Raw genomic sequence first — 18,521 nt, forward strand, 5'->3', positions numbered from 1 at the left:
AAAATAAAAAGAAACCACTCGTTACCTGTCGATTATCACTGTGCAATTGTATTGAACAAGTAATCATTGAGCGTTTAATTTCTTGTAATAATAATCCAAATGTGGTATTTTACATTCATACAGTAAATAAATGGACCTAAAAGTATTCTGCGATAAACAAAGTAAAAAAAAAACAACACAAATCTGCATCTAAGTTGTTTTAACAGCTACATCCATTAACTGCATATCCGTCCGTATAGAAATGCTTGTCCTTGCTTTGAACAGAGTCGTTGTGTTACAGACTCTGAGGAAAATGAGGCTTAAATCAGTTTTCCAGTTTCTGTTTTCTTCGTTACCTTCATCAAACAGATGTTTACATTTACTGCAACACCGATGCGACTCCGACGTCAACGATGTCTCTCTCTTTCATCAGTAACTGAACCAGAATCACAAGCGACACTCTTCCACTGTTTTCAATGTAAACAACTTTATTACTATTCCAACACAGTTTTCCATGGAGAAGGCACACGTGGTGAATCCACAGTGATCAGACTGCATCATACAAACATTTCAACGACATGATACAGATACAGATCAACATTAAAGAAAACCAAGAGATTTAGCACAATTAGGGCTGCAACCATTATTCACCCATTACTAAATGAATCGTCAACTATTGCTTTCTGATTTTTCCACACCTTAAATGCTAATGAAACAAGACCATTTACCAGATTTGGTAAACGGTAATTCAAATTTTTCAACATTTTACAGACAGAAGTACTTGATTTATTCGGGAAAATAATTGACAGATTAATTGATTCTGAAAATAATCGTTAGTTGCAGCCCTAAGTACATTCACTAGACTACAATTCACACTTTTCATGCCATTGGACTGATATCAGAGGAGTGACTCTTCTTTCTTCTTTTTGCTAGAGATTAAAAACATAATTTCAAGCTTATCCAGGCAGATAAGTAATTGTCTGGAGCAGTGGGATGTGCATGATTATCAAAAGAATACATTTTCTGAATTAGGCCAAGAAAGTGTCTCTTTTATCAATTTCAAAAGCTCTGCATAGACATTGATTGTTTAAAGTAATATTTAAAAAGATTTGCATAGATTATCAATCGTCATATATATATATATAGAAAAATTGCCACTTCCTGAAAATTAATATAGAATGAATTAAGCTGTGATAGCACTTGCTTTATTGCATATGTGTGTGTGTGTGTTAATGTCAGGGACAGGAAATGAAGACAGTGTGTGAAGTCGACTTGCTATGAAGCACAAACGTCTTGCCGCAAAGCCTGCTGGGAAGGCTTTAATAGTGTGGCGTGCGCTGTACACACAGAGCCACAAGCCCTTCTCAGCGACTCCCTGCTGATCAAATACACTCCTGCCATCAGGAATATTAAATGTGTGAGTCCACATTTACTCAAACTGTGGCAAATATGAGATTGAGAACATCCGCTGATGAAACTGAGCGGCGTGCTTCTGTCATCTGTCACACACTGACTGTAACTCCTGCATCAGCATATTAACACCGGGGATGTAGGCTCCTAAAAAAAAAAGGATGGATAAAAGGGGCTATGCACAACTGGCATTCAGGATGACAAGAAAGGACAAAGAAAGACGATAAAACAGTTGCATAGAGTGTAAAGACGACAGCTCACTCCTTCGCCATTGTGTCGGCAGACACACGGAGCTGTCCAATCGCAGTGCAGTTTTATTCACTGCTGCCGTGGGTCTCACATTCACGTGTCTTCGAGTCCTAGCAACTATAACAAAACAAATCAAACACAACGTGGGCCGCAGCTCAACTAACGTGACCTGCAGTTGGCGGAGCCTATATCTGTTGACGTTACGTGATGTAATATTGTCTGTGAAAGAATCTCAATGAAGGACCAGTTCATCCGCACACAGTCCACAGACATGTTTGTCTTCGGGTCGGTCCAACTTGACTGTTTCGGGGTAAATGAGGCGCAAAACCACCGCAGCAGGCTTTTCTGAGCTCGAGAGCAGAGGTCACGCGCTGGTGTCGTTAGCCTCTTCAACGCCCATGAGCTGTCCCTCCATTTTCTGCTCTAGATCCTCCGGCGCTGACGGCAATCACCTGTAGAAAAGAAACAACATTAAACCTTGATGTCTTAAACATGCGCCAGTAACACCATCCACATCTACTTCGCAGAAATCTATAAATCACTTTGCGGAACCACGTTAAAAACGGTGCAGAGAATCGCAAAACACAGCACCAGTGTCCGTGTCTTCCTCGCCACTGCTACTCGACAACCTGGACCACGGGACATGAAAGTTGTGTGATGTCTCTTTATTTGAAAGGGAGTCGAAATTGTTTTCCTGTAAGTCCCAAAATCTGTTCCACCGCTCCCTGCAGCAGCTGAGGGGATTGAGGCTGAAGTTGAAAGGCCTTAACCGGAGCCTGGTACGCTACAAGCTGCTAATACAAAGATGAAGCATGTGACATGCCCTAAGCTAGGCTGAGTTGCGCTGCACAAGGTTATCAAACCTCCCTTTTATTTGTTCCATTTTCAAGCAGCTCAGACAAGCAACTTAAAATATTACGGCGGGTTCACCGAGTGCACGGTGAGCCGATAACGCAGCGGCGGATATCAACAACCGATAATAAGCCGCAGTCAAGCTATTAGCGAGTGTCACGTACGTTAGCCTTGGCATTTAGCATCGTCGTTCAAAGAAGGTGCACTTGGCCAGGGAGCAGAGACATGGGGGGTTGTCGCTGTTGGCATAAAAGGCAGTTTTGGGTATTGGTGTCGCATTGAGTTATTGGCATCATGGTCTTGTTTTGTTAAGAGGACGACAGTGAATACACTCGTTAATGGTGAATTTACAGCCCCAGCATGTGGCCTAATAAACCCAGGGGATGATGAGAGTGATTGCGATTTTGCATGTGTGTATGTTCAAGAGCATGCGTGCATGTGTGCGTGCGTGTGTGTGTGTGTGTGTGTGTGATGGGGATGAGGAAGGAGGGGTTTAGTGAGAGAGAAAAGTGGAAGGCGCCGGTAATTAAGAGTCTAAAAGAGTGTGAGAGTGGAGCACACTGCTCAAAGCAAACTTTGAGCCTGGATTCCACACTTTTTATTTATGCACACTGACTCAAACCCCTGATTCCTCTTCACTCGCTCCCTCACTCTTTACTCGTCTCCCCCTGCCGAATGAATAGCTATAACAGTGCTACCGTGTCCCATCTCGCAGCACCCCCACCCTCCAATCCTCCAGTCCCTTTCTCTGCACTCCCTCCTCCAGCTTGGCCCTGAATAGGGAGCCGAATTGAGCAAACAGTCAGGCTGTCAGCTCAATAGGAGGTCTGGCCGTGAACTTGAAGTCCTTCCCAGGCCCCCAGCCTCACATCAGAGTGGGAGGAGTGGTGGTGGTTGAGACAAGAGGGAGGAAGGGATGGTGGCGATGGGGGGTTTGAAGCCAGACTTTTGGGGGGGCCCCTATGTGCCAGGGTTGTGGGGGGGGACCCCTGCCACAGAGGTTCCCAAGGCTGGTGCTCTTGTCGATGCAATGGGGGCAGGGTGCCCCAGCTGCCTGCTAACACTCCCCTCCCCTCTGCAGTGCTCTGTGTCAGGCGGGGTGCTGATGGTGGGGTTTGTGCAGACGGGACTGTGTCTGCTCCCCTGCCAGAACTCCTCTAGACCCTCACACACAAGACACACACACGCACACACATCTCCAGACAGAAGCTGCTGGCCGTGCCCACCCCCTTGCCTCGACCAGCTCCCAGCCCTCCCAGGCTTCTCATCATCTCATTAGCCAACGCCAGCCACTCCACTGTCTACTGTTTGTATTGTTTTGGGCTCTGCATAATTTACACAGTAAATTGAGAACGACCCTGACCCTGATTTGCTCAATCTACCACCTGTTTGTGGAGGCCTGGCTGTGATTAGTGCGCCTTGGATTTGACACAGTTACCGCAGAACTTCTCAGGAAAGCCAAGCGACGCCTCCGTGTCTAAAAGCTGCACCATCAAGAAATTGAAAACCCGAAAGCCTGGCATGACCTCATTAGGAGAGCTAGCATCGGCGTGGGTCTCTTCTGTGTAAATCTTGGAAATTGGTGTCTGAGTGAGGTTTAACACTTTCAAACTTTGGCCAATTTATTTCCTGTTCATCCTTTTTTTTATAAACTGGTGAAAGGACCATCGAACACCGACGGTGATCTCATACTCTTTCCTCACCTTGACCCAACAGGGAGTATCAGTAGTTTTGTTGACTGGCACTTTTCTGTAGGTTAGCGTTAGCACTATCTCTCTGAACACAAGGTGGGGGCTCTGTTGCAAGGACAATGCAACATGCATTATTTACAACCTGCCTTCCTCAATCAAGACCAGGGGACACTTATTGTAGTTTTGGTTCAAGTGAAGTTTGGAGCTGCCCAGCTGAAATAATGCTGCACTACGACGAGCTCGCTGAGGGAAAACAATACTCAACTTGTCTTGGAACTCCTCTAATGAGAGACAGACTTTCCAGTGCCGAGGCCATTTTCTCACTTCTTCACTCCCTCTTCTTTTCTACATGGCTCCCTCTCTGCGTCTCTCTGCTGCTGTGTGTGTTTAACACTGCAGTGTCTCTGTATGAGAATGTTAATCGTGGTTTCACTCGACCTCAACATTTCTTTTGGCCTCATAAAAGGATCTGAAGAGAAAAGTTTGTTTTTTGTTCTTGTTTCTAATCTCTATTGTTATAGCAGATGATGACAAGTGCTCCGTTATGGAGGTGCCTCTGCATTGTCCGTCAGGCACCGTTTGCATTTTATCTCCAAAATGGCAGCCGCCGCCATGACGGGGCACCCGCATGAGGATGGCATGAGAATTCCCAAACGGGAGAGAAAACATTCGGAGGACAGATGCCCACTGAAAGCCTCCTGAGAGATGCATTGAGAGCAGAGTGATTTAATGTGTACACAAATACAAAACACACCCCGCCTACATCCACTCGCCCTCCCCTCCACCCATCGGCGCATCTTGTGAATCATGCAATTAACAAACACATTCGCGGTGATTAAAACGGAGGCTGTGTACCGCTGGAGACGAGGGGCAAGGGCACGGAGAGGTAAAAAAAAACAAACGAGAGGATGGAGGGTCGGGATGTCGCCAGGGGAAAGATGCAGCACGGCGGGCACAGTGGGTTTGGCGTTTTACCTGCACTCGCTGGTCTTCCCACTTCCATTTCATGCCAGCGTTGCTCTAAGATGGTGGCGCAGGCTGCGTCTTGCTGTACAGGAAAAAGGGCACTCTGCTGAGGATGGAGCTGAGGAGGAGGAGGAGGGGGATGCAGAGGAGGGCGAAGAGAGAGGGAAGGCAGAATCAACAGCAACCCCTCCTCCCCCCTCCTCTGTTTTTCAGTCTCCTTTTGCCAGCTCTCCTTCACTGGTCTGGTGGTGGTAGCCTGCACAGAAAACAAGGCACAGAAAATCAGAGGGCACGAGGGAAATTTTTAAAAACCCGGTTTATCCATTTAAACACACATGTATAGTTTGTGGTGGCATATGAACAGGAGCCATGCACACACACACACACACACACACACACACACACACACACACATACACACACCTTTTCATGTCTGTTCTCATGGTACAGTCTGCCCCTGAGCATGCAAATGACTTTCATTATGCAAATGTATGCAAATCAGATCCAACCATCTGAGAATCAAGGGTGGGAAAGGGAAAAAAAAACTAGACACAGAGATTGAATGAAAGAATGAACGAGAGAAAGGGACAAGAGAAAAATCCCTTTGAGTGGCAGGAGGCGGTAAGTTAGGTAAATGCTCTGTTCAACACATCGGCAGCCCGTTTGGACACACACTTTCGTTTACCTTTGATTAATGTGTCAACAAGAGATTTTGTTTTTTACATTTAATTTAATTTCCTGCGTTCTTGTCATTTCATAGGATACCATATTTGCCCTCCTTTTGTTCCCACCGTAAGCTGAACGTTGCTTAATTTCAGGGTCACCAGTGACGAGGATCTACATTCCTGTCACCACGTACTATGCGTCACATGGTTGCAGTTAAGCATCAGTGGAAAGAATAACAGCTACTCAGCACTACTGACACACACCGGTTAAGCTAACTTGGATTTGACGTAGCTCCACTAAATCCGACTGTAATATTTCGTTTAGCCGTAACAGCTGACTCGAAGCTGGTGCTCGCAGTTTAAATAGTCTCAGAGAGCCGTTCTGATAATGGGCTGCTCAATATTCTGCGTGTGCATCAGTGCAAAATGATAAGCAGGACTAGCTTAGAGTAAATCATCATCATGTGGCTGTGAATATCAGTTTGTTTTTTTTGTTTTGTTTTTTTTCCTGCATCTCCTCCATCAGTGACGTGCGCTTGCCCGTGGAAACCTGACACGATGTACCCAGCTGACTAAAATCAGTATTCACAAGCAGGAGGAGTCTGTGTCTCACAGGTTTAGTAACATAGTTCCTGAACCCTTCTATTCAAAGAAGTCAACAAAGAAAGCTGACTAATCGGTGCGCGGAGCACACTGTCTCATTTTGCTAACACTCTGAATCTGGCAGAGGAGGGAGCCAGCTTTTGTCTCTGGGTGTCAGCAGGGGAAGCCTGCGTCTGAAATTGGAATAAGGTGGTAAAAACAGGGGTGACTCGGAGTGTGAGAGAGTTGTGGCGTGTAAGCAGAGAGGGGAAGGACTACAGTGGTGGGTGGGGTACTGCTGAATGGTGGCAAACCTCTCCTAATTGGCACTTGACATTTTTTGCCATTGGCACTGGAGTGGGCCAGCTTTCAAGCCCTCTCCAGGTCCTTGTTGGAAAAGTGCCGTATGCAAATATGGCGAATGGGCTCTATTGTCAAGCCTCTGATATTAACAGCTCACGCAACAATGAAATTGTGTGCTCACTCTGGACTCGTAGGTGTGTGAGAGAGAGCGAGACAATAGGAGCGGGAACAGCTTCAGTCTGAACAGACCCTCCATCAGCTGCTTTGCCAAGTCATTTTACCAGAATGGGCTCTTTTTTTTCCTGAGGACAGAGGCTCTCGGTAAACGCTTTATTAACAAGTGAAACAAACAAATGCATGCACTGTTTGGCTCTGGCTCTGAGAGTGGCTCTGTTTGTGCTGCTGCTGAATGGCTCAATTTATTGTGTCTAAAAATACTAATGGTGTGGACAGAAAAGGCTTCACTCAATCTCTTTGAAAGACACTTCCCCTCTTAAAACATCACTGTCTCTGTTCCAAATGTGAGAACGTACCCTTGCTTCAGTGCTGCGCCGTACCCCCTCTGATATTTCTCTCTTCCTCTGTGTGCCCACATTGTTTACCTTCAGCTCAGCTCCAGATCTAAAGATACCTGCAGATTCCATTTGGGTAAATTTCAGCAAATTATTGGAGAAAAATGTGGCGACTCGGTCAAAAAAAGTCATCTGATGACTACATTTTTGGTCTTAGGACCTTTTTTTTTTTATCCATATGGAATTGGTATTTTGGGAGCCTTAAAAAGCAGTTTTTGAAAAATATTTTTTTTACCCAAAGTAAGAAAAAAAAGCTACCCTTGCATTTTCCCGTACAGCCAATATTCCACTTTGGGAATATGATGATGTCACAGCCCCACTTCTCTCATGCTTTCACTGTCATTCTTATTCTTATTCTTATTCTTACGCTTTACGATAACTTTTACTACTGTGAACTACTTTACATACACTGTAATATATGCTTTAATTAAAAATAGAAACAAAAAGTCAATACACTCTGTGTCAGCGTTAAAGCACAGGACTGTCATATGTACTATGGGGTTTGGAGTCAAGACATTTGTTGAAGCGGGCCCACATTTACAGAAAACCTTTTAAGAATGGAAAAGAAAAAGGGAAAGTTTCCATGTGGCTGAGGCCTTAATCTCCAGACACCTCAAAACCAACAGGGAGGAAAACAGCAACGAGAGTCACCCCCCGTGTGGTCCGAACACAGTCAAAGTACACCTGTTACTGCTCAGTTGCCAAACTTAATCTCCTTTGTCCTGGGAGGCCCATTGACTTTTGTGACTGCTTAAGATACATTCATTTCTCTGTGAGGGCATGGGGTGGAGGGAATGCCAATGCTGTGGAAAGTAACTGTGTCTGGCCTTCTGCTCATGGCCAACAGCGAAACCATTTTCCAAACCCTGTTGGTGTGTTCCTTCAACAGAAAGAGAGGCAGAGAAAAAGGGGGCAAGAGTCACTGGGTCTTATTCAGAAAACTGTCTGGCTGCTTGGACCTGGCAGAGCTGAAAGGGAGGCAAAGGGGCGCATTGTCCCTTGGTGACAAGTGGACTAGCTCTATTGACTGTAAAGTCTACTGGTGGGGGGGCAAATAGGACCCGGCCACAATGGCTGTTTTTCTATTTGACACTTGGAGTCTAAATCTGCTTGCCTAGTGCATTAAAGCTAAGACAAACCCACCCTCCTCCTCCTCCTCCTCCTCCTCCACCACACTCCTCTCCCTGCTTTCTTCCTCTTAGTGCCCTCTTTCTATTTCAGACACTTCCATGAGACCCAGAAAAAGAAGAGCGCACAGGCCCTTAGGTGATTTTTAGGAACTCTCCCATCTCCGTGCCATTTTCAGGCAGGCAGACGCCAGGACAGTCTTAGCGCTGGGGTCCCCAGTGTGAAGTGTTAGCGATATAACTGTGCCACACACAGAGCCAGCACAAAGCATTTGCACCATGTCATGCGTCTCCCAGGGCACTGCTTAGGGTATAAACACAATCTGTCCCAGGCTTCACTTCCCATTCACCCCCTCTGAAACTGACACAGAACGAAAGACAGTTTATCTTTACACTGCCCAAAATCTGCTTGTTACTTTACGGAATCTAAAATCCGCCTGTGCAAGTCTGCACTTGCTTCGATCAATCTATCCCGAGCAGTAACAGATGTCATGTTCCTAACCGTAATTAAACACATCAGCGATATTAGTAGCACCTCGACAAAGACAGAACCAGGGACCACTCTGTCGTCCCAGGAGGAAGCCGTCACTATCTGTCAGGGCCTTCGCTCCTGACGCTTTCAAGCAGCGTCCAAAGCTCAAATGTCACACTGAGCACCTGCAATGCAGCAGGCAGGCGGGCACAACGGCAGGGCTCCAAGAGATTGACAGTGTGAGTCGAGTCTGACACAAGAGCTTGAAGGAATTTTGCTTAAACCCTACACCACTGTTAAGAGTTTGCACCACGTCAAGGTGAATATACCCAAACCTGAGGGTAAATGCCTTAGCTGAGCCATGTTGAGAAAGCACAGCACCATGTGAAATAGGCTTTGCGATTCCAAGTCTTGTAGCTCCAAAGCCTTCAGACCTTGGGAACAATCCTTAGTGGCCTCTCTCAGCAGGAGTGACCCTCTAGCTTTGATGGACAGAAAATAAATCACACCTTCAATCAGCCATCAGGAACCTTGAGTCTGAGGATCTGATTGACCAATTACTCCTCACCATGAGACCGGGCAAGGAACCTAAAGGCTGAAATTGTTCTCCTTCTCTCGCTCATGGACCTCGTCCCTGTGGGCACCTTCTGCTTGATTGCCCCTGGACCACTCCCCCCTCGAAGGCTTGCGCACACACAGGAGAATCCAGCGAGATCCCATCAGGCCTTTCCACATGGCAGCACCTCGCGCAATGGAGACTTTGCTACGGCCCATTCACAACCAAGCCAACTGTCACGTCAAATCAAACAACGGCCAAGACCCCAAATCAAACATCTTTTCATGCTAAAGGCAGAATGGAGTAGGTGGGAAGGGGGGGGAAGGGGATCAACAACCGCTAACTTAACAAAACTGGCCTCAAACAAATTCTTGTCTGTTCACTTAGGTGCCGGCGGGGCACTGGGAGCCAGGATTAACTCGGAGGGAGGATTCTTAACTCACACAATCCCCATCCAAGTTGGAGTGTATGTATAATTCATAGCACCGTATGCAGCTCCTATGATATAAAAGGCCCCACATTCTTTTTATATTGCATTTTTTTTCTTGGTGCCAAGGAGGCAGGCAGCGGAGCCGAAATTTATGGGGACGGGTGAATAGCGCGGCTAGCAAACAGCGACTTGTTAAACGACTTGTCAAAGTCTGCATGTCTTTGGTGAATCAGTGTGGGCCTTTTTCAGCGAGCCCGTCACTCCCTGCCATGTGATGTGATGCAGCGGCTAAGCCCCAGCGTGCAGCCCCACACACAAGGATCATGGGGCTTATTAGATTAAAAGTGATCCTGTTGCACCAACCGCACTGCTAAGGATCACTGCCTCTGGCTGCAGGGAGCTATACCGTTACAGTAGTCTGTATTTCTAAAGAGCAAAAACTTCTACCTCACAGCCATTCACTCACACACATGCACTCACACATATAATCAATAATAATGGCACAGTCACACAGAGCGGAATCATGAACCCTACCTTTTGTTGCATTCCTCTTTCATGTCCGTCTAAACGTCGTCCATTTTCTTCTTCTTCTTCTGTTACTACTCTTCTTTTGGCAGAATTTGCAGTGCTTCCGTTTCCCCTTGTTTTTAAGGGATGCACACGTGGTGGTGGTGGGGGGGGCGGTCCTGATGCCTTTTTCAGGAGTGTAATGGGATTCTTGTTACTTTCGGTTATCTAGCTTTATGAAGAATGTACATCACTCATACAGCTAGATAACCAAAGATAACAGCCAACCCCTAAGGCTACCCATCCTCTCAAGCTGCAGGCAAAGTAACATGGGCCACATTCTGACCTATAACCAGAGGAGAAAATGGTTAATAAAACATAAATGCATGTTTCTATCACTCTGATTTTTACATGATTTAAGGGATAAGTAAAGTCTAGATTAAGACATCATATGGCACCTACTCCGAACAAAGACCTTACTCTTCTGGCTTGGGGCCTTTTTTTACTTCCAGCCATGTCCTGACCCTTAAATTTGTGATGTCACATTGTGGCCCCCCCTCCCACCCCGCCCTAAGCCCTCTCAGCCAATGGGAAGCCTCTCTTTGTGCAGTGGAAGCTTTGATTGGCCTGCGAGTAAAGTCTCCACATAAAAAAAGTCAAGCAATCAGCGAGAGGCACCTATAAAAAAAAAAGTACACAAGTTGGTAAACCAGTCCAAACTGGCCATGGCACCAACCTTTCCTTCCTAGGCCGGGCGCCCAACCCTGTAGCGCACCCACCTCACCCGCTGACCGACTCCAAAGGAGAGAGATGGCTTCAAATGCCGCCCCCCGCCACGGCCCAACTGCGTTTTTAAATTAAAAGAAAATCCTGGCAGTTTGACGACAAATGAAACTGGTTTGACTTCCTCCGGATATGTGACACCAAAGCAGAGGTTGGCGTCGAAGCAGAGACATGGGGGCTTTGGGATGTACTTGCACATATGTGCAACAAAAGTGTCCTTGAACAATGCACATGGCATACACACGTGTCCACAAAAACACACAACTATCAACGGAAATGCACAAAAAGGGCACCTCCACATATACGGCAACACACACACACTCACGTTCATACAATTTAGTGGCACAAAGCGGTTCCTTTTCTTACATAAAAGTGTCCACAAACGCGCAAATATCCAGCTCAATACACGGGAAAAGCGCCTTCACTTACGCAGACAATACAACAAATCCCTCTCACACACGCCATGTAGCCACATGGCACGAGGCCCCATCCAATTAAAGCTGCTCCCTGTGCCCAGATCCCTGTTGTGGCAGGCTCCTCCCCCCCAACAGCACCTCCAACCACTGCCTGAGAGCAGAGCAGAGCGAGATGGAGTGATACTGAGGGACAACGAGAGTGACACACACAACATTCTCACCCTCCATCACACACACGCCCAAATCCACAGCACTCCTATACCACTAGAACGTGTCAGACGTTAGCAGAGATGCTCCTAAATAACCTCGTGGCATTGTTCTCCCTCCAGCAGCTGCAGGTCTTCTTCTTCTCTGATGAAATCTGTGCACATTTATTTAAATTCTTCCCTAAAATGTCTCGTATCGCCTGGAAATAGACGATCACCATGACACTGATCTTCGTCAACCTGCTTTTTTTGTTTCAGTCCACAAGGACAAAGCGAGGCCCTTTAAAAGGAAAGAGAGAGAGAGAGAGAGAGAGAGAGAGAGAGAGAGATGAGCTCCCAGAATATACTGTTGCACTGGAACACACACACACACACACACACACAGCTGCAGTCTTACGTTTAAAAGAAATGATTACTTTTGCTTCATGAAAGCCTCAATCAGAAGAAATAATATCTTAAATTAAATACATGTATTTAAATTGCATAATTCATTTGATCTTGATCTTAATGGTCAGATTATTTCCCTGTCACAATTTCTACATTATTATTATTATTATTGTTAATATTAATATTAATGTTATTCGTATTATTATATTTTTTATACATTTAAATGTGTATATATTTAACTAAAATACATGTACTTTGACCTATAAAAGATTCAGACGTTAACTTTTAAACTCTTTACAGTGTTTGAAGGAGAATGATGCTGCAGTCTGTGCTGTGATTTTTATGGCTCTTTTTTAATTCCTGATTTCCATTCAGGATAGAGTGAGTGAGGGGAGAGAGGAGAGAGAGAGGGAGAGATAATTACATGCAGCCTGCACTTATTTCCCCATTATCATTAATAGTCCTTTCATTAACACTGGCGTATTCGTGCCTGTGCTTTCAATATTTGTCATCTGGGTTTTTATCCACGATGCAGACTGTTAAACGCACCGAGTGTTAAATCCACACTGATTGTTAAATCTACAGCGGCCTCCTTTTTTTCTTCTTCTTCTCTATGGCGTGTCTGATCCATCGTTGACTATATTTAAAATAAACAAAAAAGATACACGCAAGGCATCAAATGGTTTTTAAACAAACACCATCAAGCTGCGCCATTGGCCGAGACGTGCATGACGTCAGCAGATTTAACTGGGAATAATCCACGAGAGCAAATTGGGGAGAAATGTATCCTTATTATGAGATGGATAATCATCTGCACAGGAGACTTATGACATTTTATGAGACGCGGGAAACAATTACGCACGACTTTTACGCAAAAAATGGTTCGTGTTTTACGCAAAGGTTAAAGTCACACACACACACACACACACACACACTGTTGCAGATGATGCAAACGTTTGTCATGAAACTGATGCCATTACTGATGTATACGAATTTTATCAATCATTTTTGAATTTGAATCATCTTAACACTATAATTATGTGATTAATTGAACTACTTGTGACTGTAAATATCACATCTGCTTTAGTTTGTATTTATTCAAACTGAAAATAAAATCCCTTAAATCTGAGTGCGACTGTTGGAGTTGGCAGCCCCGTGTGTTAGTGAGCCACGTGCACGTGAGGCCGCTATCCAGGAATCCCTGGAAAAGAGACCATGGGTTGCTTCTTTTTTTTTTTCTTTTCTTCGGGGGTGAACCGTGGAGCGTGGACCGCAAAACACGGAGCAACATGCAACCCTTTCTTCGTGCTGTGTGTGTGTGTGTGTGTGTGTGTGTGTGTGTGAAAATACATTTATTTCAATAAGTTCTAAGATTTCCAACTTTGTACAAACTGTATTTTGTTCATCCAGATTCATTTCTCGTGCACTGACCTCTGTTGCCTGAAGTGCATGCGCATCCATTCTCCTGTCTTGGTCACGTGAAACGTTGTGTAATCTCACATCATCATTGTTATTATTTTATTTATTATTTTCATACAGAGACGTGTTTTTGGATTGAGCCTCGGTTCTGTCCTGCGGGGTTCACACACACGTGTTCTCGGCATGCACAGGCCTCGTCCTCACACGTGTGAACTGGATATTTTTGGCCTTGTGATTCTTTCATCCGCCAACTGTGGGTGTGAACGCCGCCACTTATTCTTATTACGCATGCATTAGAGTCTGCTGTCTGCTGGTTAATCCTCATATCAGAGCCACATGGCGGACCCGAGTCCTGTAAGGACTTCATTTGGGGACAGACAAAAAAAGAAAAGAAATGAAAGGGAGAGACAGGAAGAAACATGTTTTCTCTTTTTTGTTCTCGGGCTGTGATCGTGGGCATTGGTGCCATATGTTGCGTGTCTCTCTGTGTGTGCTGTAGGAGCAGAGCTGGAGAAGCGACCCTGCCTGTGTCTCTACATGTGTGTATGAGGAATTCTATCAAGTCTGGAAGCGGCTTTTTGGCCTTTGTGGAATGGCGCATACGAAGTGTATGTACACACTGCGCCACCGAGGCTGCGAAAACCCGCAGTTTCACCTCTAACGGAGACAAATGCACATTTAATCACTGATAGATTCACTTATATTTCATCGTTTCCCCCACAGCGCGTGCAGGTTCACCACGCAGTGACCTTTCACACGAGACTGTGCCACTATTCCGTTGAAGAGACCGACGAATCTGAATCATCGCAATTTATATCTGGAGCAGGACGCGCTGCGATTTGCAAACAGGAACAATAAATAAGAGGAAAATGTTCAGATTCTGCGCTGAACCTTCTCATGTTTCCTCCACACACACACACACACACACACACACGCATCACAGCCTCCGCTCTTTAAAGACACATCACCTCCTGCTGCTGCTGCTGCTGCTGCTCAACCTTCTCTCCCTTCATCCGAACACAAACGGACACAGAAATAAGAAATGATGTGAACCTGATGCACGAACACTCAGCGCCCATTTTCGCCTGCTGTTGCCACATCCATCATCCAGCTCCGCTGTGTGTTCAGCTGCTGCTGCGCGGATTCAAACCCTCTCTCCTCCCTGCGTTTTATCCGCCTGCATCCCGCACCTGCCACTGCCTTCCTTTCCTTTCCTTTCCTTTCCTTTCCTTTCTCTTTCTCTTTATCTCTATTTAAAGGAAAACACAGATCAGGCTTGTTATACTCACGCTGTCGCCCTGCGCGTCGCCGCTGCTGCCTCTGCTGCCTCGGTCTCCTCTTCAACCCAGAGAAGCGAGCGGCTCGAAAGAAGGGGAGCGAGTGAGCAGCCGGAGGTTGGACCGCACGGTCTTCATGGCTGCGGCTGGTCGTGACGTGTCTCTGGCTTCATCCATTCAGCTTCCCTCGGACGGGTTTTCCCCCTGTTTTATTATCATCCCTATTATTTCCCGCGGACGTGGCTCTCGAGGCCCCCCTCCTCTCTCCTCCTCCCCCCTCCTCCTGCCCGCGCCGACCATTCCTCGCAGTCAGATGGAATATGAACTAAGACATGCGTGCTCTAAAAACATATATTGCCACTAAGGCCCTCCCCTTTATGACACGATGCAGGTCTGTGTTTTGTCTCCACCCTCTAAAAAAAATGAAATGAAAGCAGGCGTGATTGTGAATAAGATTCTGTCTCTGCTCAGATTTCTGGAAACCAATCATCTGAATTCACGTTGAATTCATTCATTCATCTAAGTTCACATCCGATTACCTCGGCGTTTACATGTGTCCTTATACGCGGCGTTAAACCAGAGAACGGGGTTCATAATTAATTGCGTAATTACGCATAAATCGCCACCGCAGGCGCAACCTCTTCTCTTCTGATCTGGCTCCATTCTGGAGCGTCACACATTAAGTGTGTGTGTGTGACCCGCTTTTATTGGACCCATGTGGGATTATATATGTGTGTGTATATATATATATATATATATAAATAAAAAAAAAAGTTCCGTGTAATCTACTAGTATTCGTTTGACACAAAGCCCTCGGCGGAGAGCGCGGCCTCCGTTCATGCGCCCGCAGGATCAAGTGCGCACATCCACTGTTCTCATTATGTGCGTCTTTGATACCGAGGAGTCCAGGAATGTGAGCGCGGAGGGGGGGCAAAGAGGAGAAGAGAAGACCGTGCAAATCAGCTTTTACTGTCACCGCCGAGCCCAGAGCCCGCAGACAAGAGCCAAGAAAGGGGGTCTGGGTCACTTGATTATCATAATAATCACATCGCGGGGATAAAAATCTCCTTTGAATAAATTACTGCTTCAATAGGAGGCGCGACTGCCAAAGAGACAACTTTGTCAGGCCTCGGTTTGTTGTCGGGGTGTTTCTCTCTTCCTACCAATGTCTCGGTCTCTCCCCCCTCCCCCCCTCCCCCCGTTTTCTTTCTCTTCACATTTTGGACGCTTTCCTGGAGACCAGACTCTAAATGCAGCTACTGTTTCTCTCCTCCCGCCTGCTCTCACCCGAGCTGATGCCTGGTTACCGAGTGCGGCGCAGACAGGCGGGCGGGCAGGAGGGCGGGATGGCGGGCGCGCAGGCCTCGCGCTCCTCTTGGGAAAGCGAAGTGGTTTGGTTGGTGGTGGCTAATGGGGCTAAGGAGCGGGCACAATGGGCTGGTGAACCATCCACTCCCCCCTCCTCCTCCCCCTCCTCACCCCCGTCACCCCTCTCTCTTATTCTGCATGGGAACCCGGGCACCGAGGTGGAGCTGGGGCCGCTGCAGCAGCATCCCAGCTTCATTAGTACCCATCAGGCCATTCCTGCATCACTCCTCCTCCTCCCTTTTTCCTCTCCATCCCATAATCCCCCGCCATTCTCTCACCCACTTCACCCCGCAAAGGCCTGAGTTTGAGCTCATAAAAGTACAGTAGCTTTTTTTTCTTCTTTTTATAAAGAACAGAGATGAATTTAAATGTTTTATAAACATCATCATCATCATCACTAATGGTTTCACAACAAAATCAAACATCCACTCTTGTAGTTTAAGGATTATTGTACTGAAAACATGAGGGGAATTTTACTCTTACATCATTTTATTGAAAATAATCTTTGTTGGCCTCTGAAGAATGAAACACCTTTTTAAAACAATTACAAGACGAAAAGAAAAAAATCACATTGACAATGAAGACACTCACTAATAGAGCAGTTATTAATTAGGAATATGTAACAGTACATGGAGAAAAAAGGAACTTTGACTGATTTCACACTTTTTGTTTTAGAGTCGAAGCCTATATGAAATCTGTTCATTCTCTCTTTTTATATGTATATATATATGTATATATACTGAAAATGAGCTCTGTTGCTGTGAACTGTTCCCTTTGATGCAGTAAACTGGAATATGAAATACAGACTACAGTATCTTTATGTTTGTTTATGATCGTCACATTGTCCTTCAGGTTCAGTGAAATTATAAGAGGTTTCTCTCTCTCTATAGACGTGTAGAAAATATGGAAATAAAACACCTCAGCTCATCATTTACAATAATAATAAGAATAATAAAAATAAAAATAATAATGATAATAAAACTTAACAGAATAACATTGGACACACAAGACAGATGTGAGATAAGATGAAACATCAGGGATTAAAAACAATGCTGTGTGTGTGTGTGTGTGTTAAATATTGTACAGATGTCTGACACGTTCACCCAACAATCATTTCACACATAATTACCCACATATTGCACATTATTTCCTCTCTAAACCATGATGTCAACTATTGCACAGATTAATCACACATTTCCCCCAAAATAATAACTAAATCCACAGCACACATGAATGACTGGTGACCATGGAGTTGTCGGTCTTGACTTGGTAACTAGTGATGAAGTCATCGTTAAAGTCCAGGAAACCAGGAGCTTCACATTCATCCATTCAAATTGTTTTCTTTATATACTAATTCCGACAATTTTACATTAAATAGTTTGAAGATAAGATAGTTCTTTATTTGTCCCGCAGTGGGGAAATGTACAATATAACAACAAACAGCAGCAAAGACAGTAAAGACAAAGATAACAAAGAGTAAACATGCATTACCAAAAATGTCCAGTATATAAAGATATGTGGAATGTACATTGAAGACAGATTGCAGAATATGCACAGTATGGACTTGATATTTACAGTATATATAAACAAAGGTTGAACATGGGAAATTTGATGCTTTTTTCATCTTCTGGGGTTAAAGGATCTGAGGTCATGACCTGGAACAGATTAGCTGGACAATGAACTCTGTAGCTTTTTAAGAGAATTTAAGTAACTGGACAGATACAGTCAGTGACGGGATGTGAGAATTGGGGTGAATGGGCTTCTGATTCTCCTGTAGCAGCTGAAGCAGAGATGCCGTGTGTGTGTTGACTGAGACGTGTAGAAAGTGCATGACTGTACTGGAGGCGTGAATAATCTTCTCACGTTCAGACAAAGACATTTTCCCTCCATTATCGAAACTCGTACTTTAAACTCTGTGATTAGAGCCTCTTTTTTTTCATGCGTGCACGTGGAAAAACTGTGACCCATGAAGACACAAACACAGTGACTTGTATCAGCTTCTGCCTCTGACCGTAACCTCAGTATAATGTATGATGGGAGCTAAAATAAAATTCATAATATATCTTATAAAGCATGTGTAAAACAGAGCTTTGTCAGTAAAGTTAAAAATCGTGTCGTCACTGGGAGGACAGGTGTGCGTTTACATGGCGTTTGAGAGGAGTAAAATAAATACAAATGTGATTGATTGCTTAAAAGAAATCACAAAAGCAAATTGTATCTGTTTCAGGGGCGTTTCAAGGATTTTTGGGGACCCAGAGGCAAAAGTGACTCTGTGGGCCCTTTTCACTCCCTGATGCTTAAGAC

The 18,521-nt window shown here is 45.1% G+C and overlaps 1 long non-coding RNA gene across 1 annotated transcript; it reads right to left on the minus strand.

The window, feature by feature from the left end:
• Positions 1 to 447: 447 nt before the first annotated feature.
• LOC122774739 lies at positions 448 to 15,134 on the minus strand. The gene is made up of 4 exons (XR_006361019.1): positions 14,862 to 15,134; positions 10,389 to 10,707; positions 5,157 to 5,403; positions 448 to 2,090 (listed from the first exon to the last, which is right to left on the minus strand). It is a non-coding gene; the product is annotated as an uncharacterized LOC122774739 (long non-coding RNA).
• Between the last annotated feature and the right edge of the window lie 3,387 nt (positions 15,135 to 18,521).

The sequence above is a fragment of the Solea senegalensis genome, linkage group LG9 (assembly GCF_019176455.1).
Source record: "Solea senegalensis isolate Sse05_10M linkage group LG9, IFAPA_SoseM_1, whole genome shotgun sequence".
NCBI classification, from domain to species: domain Eukaryota; kingdom Metazoa; phylum Chordata; class Actinopteri; order Pleuronectiformes; family Soleidae; genus Solea; species Solea senegalensis.